Source organism: Pongo pygmaeus, chromosome 13, assembly GCF_028885625.2.
Source record: "Pongo pygmaeus isolate AG05252 chromosome 13, NHGRI_mPonPyg2-v2.0_pri, whole genome shotgun sequence".
Taxonomy (NCBI): domain Eukaryota; kingdom Metazoa; phylum Chordata; class Mammalia; order Primates; family Hominidae; genus Pongo; species Pongo pygmaeus.
Window position 1 is genome coordinate 119,045,697 of NC_072386.2, and position 7,716 is coordinate 119,053,412.

Genomic DNA, 7,716 nt, shown 5'->3' on the forward strand with positions numbered 1-7,716 from the left:
GCCTGTGTGCAAACCACCCAAGCCCACCCTGACCCCAGAGCCCCCACAGCCCCACTGTGGCCGCTTGATCCCCCACGCCAACCGCCTGGCCCATTCACCCACCTCATCTGTTCATTCACTCATCTAAGCTGAGGGTGTGGCAGGTAAGATGCCGCAGCCCCTGCCTCTAATGTGCTGGTTCAGCCAGGGGCAGTGCCCATGTGAGTCTGGCAAGGTGTTTAACAGTGTGGGCTTGAAAGTCCAAACCAGCTCTGTCACTCTAAGTGGGTGGCCTTGGGGAAATTACTCAGTCTCCTTATCTGTGAAATGGGATTCATCAGTTAAGAGGATTCAGAAGCTAAAAGTGCCATCACGAGTAAGGGGCTTGAGGGGAAACTGTCACCTCGGGCAGGACCCTGACTCTGCCTGAGGTGCATTTTCCCAGTTGTTTAGGGGCGGGAAAGATTTGCAGGGGTGAGGGCTGCAGTGAGAGCCAAAGCAAGGCTGCCTGGCAGCCCGGACAGAGGCCAGGGAAGCTTCCTGGAACAGTCAACACAGCTGTCCCACCAGCAGTGCCAGTGGAGAGCCAGCTGTCTCCTAGGCCCCGATGGAGGAGTCACACCCACGCTGGAAACTCACTGCCCAATGGGAAGGAGTTCCAGCACAGCCCAGGGCGGTGGGCAGTGCAAGCCCCTGGGCCTTTATCTCCACTATAGGCTTTCTAAGGAAAGAACCAGAACTCGGAGGATTTCAGTCACATGGCCAGCGTCTCACAGCAAGTAGAGAGGGCTGTAATGGAGCCTGTGCCCTTCCTGCCACACCACCCTGCCTCCTGGTGCAGAAGGCGGGGGAAGCCAGAAAGCCTCCATTCCACACATGCCTGCAGGGCCGCCTTGGCCACACCCCGGGCCAGCAAATGACAGTGCAGGCGGAGGGTAGCCAGGCTGAAAGCTGGGGTGCTTCCTGGGGGAGTGCACTTGGAAAGACAGAGGAATCCAGTGCCTGTCTTGAGAGAATGTGGGATGCAGAGGCAGAACTGGAGTAGGGGTCCTTGCAGAGCGGTGCTGAGTGGAGTCATGTGGCAGGTATAGCTGCCGTACCTGAGTGTGATCAGCAGAGGGCGTGTGGAGCTTGGAGAATCCACTCCTGGCCCTTAGCCGAGCGAAGCATGGAGAGGCTGATTCCCACCTCAGCCGCGAGCAAGTTCCCAACTTAGAGGACCCTGTGACAGGCCTCTGAGGGCCTTTGGTCGGGTTTCCAAGGACCTGGATTTGGTTGGCAGTGTGGCTTTGTGTCTTTAACCCTCAATAGTGAGTTCTCCACAATGGGAAGAAGGAGCTGTCAGAGCGGGGCATTCCTTCCTCCAGGTTGAACAGTCACCCGAAGGCAATATGCAGTGGTGGTGAAGAGCTCTGGCTCTGGAGTCAGACAGGCCTGCATCCAAATCCCAGCTCTACCACTTGCCAGGCTAAGCCTCAGTTTCCTCTCCTGTAAATGAAGGTCAAGGAATCCCTATCTTGGGATAGTTGTGAAAATTCAATGAGATCATGCATGAAAATCTCAGCACTGGGCCTGGTGCTGGTGTCCACTCAATGCGTGGTAGTTAAAAGAGAAAAAGGAGATATATTTAGATGTTAAAACCCCACTTAGACTAGGCTAAGTTTCCCACTTCTGCACTGGACCCCACCGCAGCCCCTCCATGATGGACAGGGACTGGTGAGCCTGTGACCCCTTCACCTCTCAGGTCTGCATCTGATCATACCTCAGCCATGGCCATGTGAGTCGTCTCCATGCATGCAGCAGATGTTTAATACATGCTTGTGAAGTTAACTGACAAAAATAGCTACTATTTCTCAGGCATTTCCTCACATTTATATAGTGCCCCACAGTTTACTGAGCACCCTGTAGGTTCATCTATGGAGCAAATTCTTTTTTTTTTTTTTTTTTTTTTTTTTGAGACGGAGTTTCGTTCTTGTTGCCCAGGCTGGAGTGCAGTGGCATAATCTCGGCTCACTGCAACCTCCGCCTCCCGATTTGAAGCGATTCTCCTGCCTCAGCCTCCCGAGTAGCTGGGATTACAGGCATGCACCACCACGCTTGGCTAATTTTGTATTTTTATTAGAGACGGGGTGTCTCCATGGTCAGGCTGGTCTCCAACTCCCGACCTCAGGTGATCTGCCCGCCTCGGCCTCCCAAAGTGCTGGGATTACAGGTGTGAGCCATCGCACCCGGCCCTATGGAGCAAATTCTAAAGGCCTACCCTGTGCAGAGAGGGCAGGGAACTGCCAGATGAGCAAGATAGAGACCTGGATCCCAGATCTGCCCTCAGGGAGCCACCATCTCCAGAGAGGGGGATGGTGATTAAAGAAGCAAAGGCTGTGTGCTTAGCTGTACCTAATCCAGCACCCAGGCTGGGCGTATCTTGGTCCGGGAGGGCTTTCAAGGAAGATTGTTCCAGATGGAGGGAGCAACCCCATGTAGAGGGCTGGAAGTCCAGGGCAGGTTAAAAAAGGGCAGACAGGCCAGGCGCAGTGGCTCACGCCTATATCCCAGCACTTTGGGAGGCCCAGGCGGGCAGATCACTTGAGGTCAGGGGTTCGGGACCAGCCTGGCCAACGTGATGAAACCCCATCTCTATATTAAAAACAAAAATTAGCCTGGTGTGGTGGTGGGCACCTGTAACCCCAGCTACTCTGGAGGCTGAGGCAGGAGAATCGCTTGAAACCTGGGAGGCGGAGGTTGCAGTGAGCTGAGTACTCATGTCACTGCACTCCAGCCTGGGCAACAGAGCGAGACTCTGTCTCAAATAAATAAGGGCAGGCAGCGAGGCTGCAGGGTTGGGGAGAGGGGTTAGAGTTGTTAGAATCCTTCGTGGGGTCTTCTATTTGCACGCCTCCAGAGGAGCAAGCTCCGTTTGGAGGTCCGAGTATCAAGTCAAACCCACTTCCTTAGGCTGCCACCAATGTCCACAATGTACGGTGCACTTCTATGTGTCAGGCCCTGTGCAAAGCGCTTTATGTGCATGATGTCATTAAATCCTCCTATTCAAAGCAGGTACTTTTTTTTTTTTTTTTTGAGATGGAGTTTTGCTCTTGTTGCCCAGGCTGGAGTGCAGTGGCCCAATCTCGGCTCACTGCAATCTGCACCTCCCGGGTTCAAACCATTCTCCTGCCTCAGACTCCCAAGTAGCTGGGATTACAGGCACCCGCCACCATGCCGGGCTAATTTTGTATTTTTAGTAGAGATGGGGTTTCACCATGTTGGTCAGGCTGGCCTCGAACTCCTGACCTCAAGTGATCCACCCGCCTCGGCCTCCCAAAGTGCTGGGATTACAGGCGTGAGCCACCGCGCCCAGCCCAAAGCAGGTACATTTTTATCCCCATTTCACAGATGAGGAATCTGAGGCTCAGAGAGGCAAAGTCTCTCCCAAATACCACAGAGCTTGTGAATGGCAGAGCTGGGAGGAAAGTCCCCTTCCCTGAACCTCAGTGTTCCCATCTGCAAACTGTTCCTCCAGGAGAGGCTGGAAGGGGCCAGCCTCGTGCGCTCCCGGAGGTCCAGCTGCCCTCGGGACAGGCAAGTGGCTGTCCAGGCCACTGCATGGTGTATCACTTTCAGTTCCTGGGAAGAAGGTTAAATACCTCCGAGGGGCCCATTGAGGCTGCGGCAGCAAAGGAGGGGGTGACCGAGTGACTTTCAAAGGGGCCTGAAATGCGTAGCCGGCCCCTCCCCCTGAGGAGGGGGCCCTGCTTCCTCCCGGCCTAATGATATTCTGGGCTCAGCCCTCGTGTTTGGCGGCAGTTTAACCCGAGCCGGGGCGGATTTCTTTCTCACTGATCTCAGCTTGACACCCAATTAGCACAAGAATGGGAGGAGGAAGCCTGCGAGAGGCGCCTCCCAGCCTCCCGGGGCGCGCGAGGGGAGCAGGCGGGAAGACAAAGGACAGCAGGCAGGGGGGCACCCGCGCCCTCGCCTCCCCAACCGACCCCGCCATTGTCTCCCTGCGAGCTTCAGAGAGGACGGAGGCCTACGCCCGGGCTGGCCGGCCTGCTGGAGGGAACAGGGAATGGGGCCCAAGCCCCTGTTCTGTGTGGACCCAAAGGGAAAGCATTTGGGTGAGGCTAGTCCAAGGAGAGGCAGTGAGGTCAGTGCATAAGGGGCAGGGATCCCGAGGGCACAAAAGCCTGGGGCTGAGGCCTTACGTGTGCTCAGGCAAGCCACCCATTCGGAGTCTCGGTGCTCTCATCTGAAAAAGGGATCACGAAGAGTCCCTGTGAGGAGTCACTTAGGGGGTGCATGTAATGCACCTGGCAGGTGCAAAGTGGGCGTGCAATAAATACTCTTTGAAAGATTATGGGTGTTACGCCAATATTGTTACTAACTAAAGGGTGGAGTGGGGTAGGCTTGGGTTAGAAGGAAGGACTTTATCAGTGATAGCTGGGCATCCACAGAGTGGGCTGGTTTACCCAAAGAGCTCACCAATCTCTGGGCTGTGCCAGGAGAAGCTGGAGGACCACCTACCTGGGAGATTCCAGTAGGGAGGGAGTGTCTCTGGCCCTGTGCATAGACTCCCAACACCTCCTTTAGACTTGGGCTTCCATGTGACTTCCTGTGGGAAGCGTTCCCGGACCCCGGGACTAAGTTGGGGACCTCCTCTGGTTCCCACAGGCCCCGTGTTCTCCCTCCATAGCATGGATTGCTCTGTCTCCTGTGGTTCCCTCTATGTGGTCTCCTTGAACATCAGCCCCAGGAGGGCAAGAAGACCCACAGGTTTTGGGGTTTGTTTTGTTTTGAGATGGAGCCTGGCTCTGTCACCCAGGCTGGAGTGCAGTGGCGAAATCTCGGCTCACTGCAACCTCCCCTTCCTGGGTTCAAGCGATTCTCCTGCCCCAGCCTCCCAAGTAGCTGGGATTACAGGTATGCTCCACCACACCTGGCTAATTTTGTATTTTTAGTAGGGATGGGGTTTCGCCATGTCTAGGCTGGTCTCAAACTCCTGACCTCAAGTAATCCACCCGCCTCTGCCTCCCAAAGTGCTGGGATTACAGGCGTGAGCCACCACAACTGGCCTACCAACAGGTTTTTTTTTGGTGGTGGTGTTTTGTTTTGTTGTTGTTTTTTTGTTTTGTTTTGTTTTGTTTTTGAGACGGAGTCTCGCTCTGTCGCCCAGGCTGGAGAGCAGTGGCGCGACCTCGGCTCACTGCAACCTCCGCCTCCCGGGTTCACGCCATTCTCCTGCCTCAGCCTCCCAAGTAGCTGGGACTACAGGTGCCCACCACCACACCTGGCTAATTTTTTTTGTATTTTTAGTGGAGACGGGGTTTCACCGTGTTAGCCAGGATGGTCTCGATCTCCTGACCTCGTGATCCACCCGCCTCAGCCTCCCAAAGTGCTGGGATTACAGGCGTGAGCCACCGCACCCGGCCAACTGACAGGTTTTGTTCATCATTGTGTTCCCAGCAGCAACACTGCCCCTGGTGTGTAATAGGTTCTCAGTGAATGTTTGTCAGGTGGATGAAGCTCTTCAAATGCTCCCAAGTGCTCCATTCCAGCTCTGGGAGGCAGTTTCCAGGTCAGGGGACACTGAGGTGGGTTGGAATCAGAGGCTGTAAAGGGCTCTGTATGCCTTCTAGGTATAGGCCGTTAGCTTGTTGGCAAAGGGAAGCCATTAAGTGACTTTGAGCAGGGGACTGATATCACTCATTCATTTACTCATTCAGCAAGCTCTTGGCAAACCCCTATAGAGTACAAAGTTCCGCACTACCTGGTATAATCAAAGATGAATCAGGAAAAGTTTCTGCCCAGAAGGAGCTTAGAGTACAGTAGAAGAATCTTAGAATATGTTTGCATAGAAGACCTTAGAAGATCATTTGGTCCCAAACCTCTTCACAGAATAGGGAAACTGAGTTCCACAGAGGGGTGGGTCACATGGCACGGTGAGGATGAGGCCTTTCTGTGTACCACGTGAGTCCTCCGCTTTCCGAGGACCAGGGCAGTGTCTCATTTGTCCTTGTTTTATAGGAACAGGGCCTGGCACATTGAAGGGGCTCAAAGCTGTCCGTGGAGTTGATTTGTACAATGAAGCCAAGGCCAGAGGAGATGGGAGGCAGGCAGGCCAGAGAGGAAGCAGGTGCAGGTGAGGTGATGAGCTGGAGGACTGGGGAGGCATGCCAGATTAGAAGGGAGACTTGGCTGGGCATGGTGGCTCACGCCTGTAATCTCAGCACTTTGGGAGGCTGAGGCAGGCAGATCACGAGGTCAGGAGATTGAGACCATCCCGGCTAACATGGTGAAACCCCATCTCTACTAAAAATACAAAAAATTAGCCGGGCGTGGTGGCGGGCGCCTGTAATCCCAGTTACTCGGGAGGCTGAGGCAGGAGAATGGCGTGAACCCGGGAGACAGAGCTTGCAGTGAGCTGAGATCACACCACTGCACTCCAGCCTGGGCGACAGAGTGAGACTCCGTCTCAAAAAAAAAAAAAAAAAAGAAGGGAGACTCATCCAAATTTGGTGACTGTTTGGATATGAGAGAGGGAAAATTAGGCTAATTTGGGTGTTTACTTGAGTGTTTTGGTGGGTGGTAGTGGTATTCCTGAGATGGGGAACACAGAACCTGTTTTGTTTTGTTTGTTTGTTTTGAGACAGAGTCTAGCTCTCTTGTTGCGCCACTGCACTCCAGCCTCCCAGGTTCAAGCAGTTCTCCTGCTTCAGCCTCCCAAGTAGCTGGGATTACAGGTGTGCACCACCATGCCCAGCTAATTTTTGTATTTTTAGTAGAGACAGGTTTCACCATGTTGGCCAGGCTGGTCTCGAACTCCTGATCTCAAGTGATCCACCTGCCTCGGCCTCCCAAAGTGCTGGGATTACAGGCGTGAGCCACTGCGCCCGGCTGAGAGAACCTGTTTTAGGAAAGAGTCACTGTGCCAAGAACTTACTCACTCCTCACTACAACCCTATGGGGTTGGGATGTTATTATCCCCATTTTACAGATGAGGAAACTGAGGTGCAAAACTGTTAAGGGACTTGCCCAAAGACACAGCTAGAAAGTAGTAGGACCTAGATATATTAATTTTTAATTTTAATTTTTATTTCAGACAGTCTCACTGTCACCCAGGGCTGGAGTGCAGTAGTGTAACTTCTGCCTCCCAGCTCGTGCCTCAGCCTCCCGAGTAGCTGGGACTACAGGTGTGTGCCACCATGCCTGGCTTTTGGTAGAGATGGGGTTTCATCATGTTGCGAGGCTGGTTCTGAACTCCTGGCCTCAAGCAATCCATCCACCTTGGCCTCCCAAAGTGCTGGGATTACAGGCGTGAGTCACTGTGCCTGGCTAGGGCCTGCATATAAAGCTGGTAGTTGTACTCCTAGATCTTTACAAAAAAAATTTTTTTTAATTAAAAATTCTTTGGCCAGGCCAGGTGCAGTGGCTCACGCCTGTAATCTCAGCGCTTTGGGAGGCCGAGGCGGGCAGATCACCAGGTCAGGAGTTCAAGACCAGCCTGGCCAATATGGTGAAACCCTATCTCTACTAAAAGTACAAAAATTAGCCAGGATGATGGCGCACGCCTATAGTCCCAGATACTCAGGAAGTTGAGGCAGAAGACTCTCTTGAACCTGGGAGGCGGAGGTTGCAGTGAGCCGAGATCATGCCACTGCACTCCAGCCTAGGTGACAGAGCAAGAATCTGTCTCAAAAACAAAACAATTTTTTTTTGGCCCAGTGTGGTGCCTCACACCTG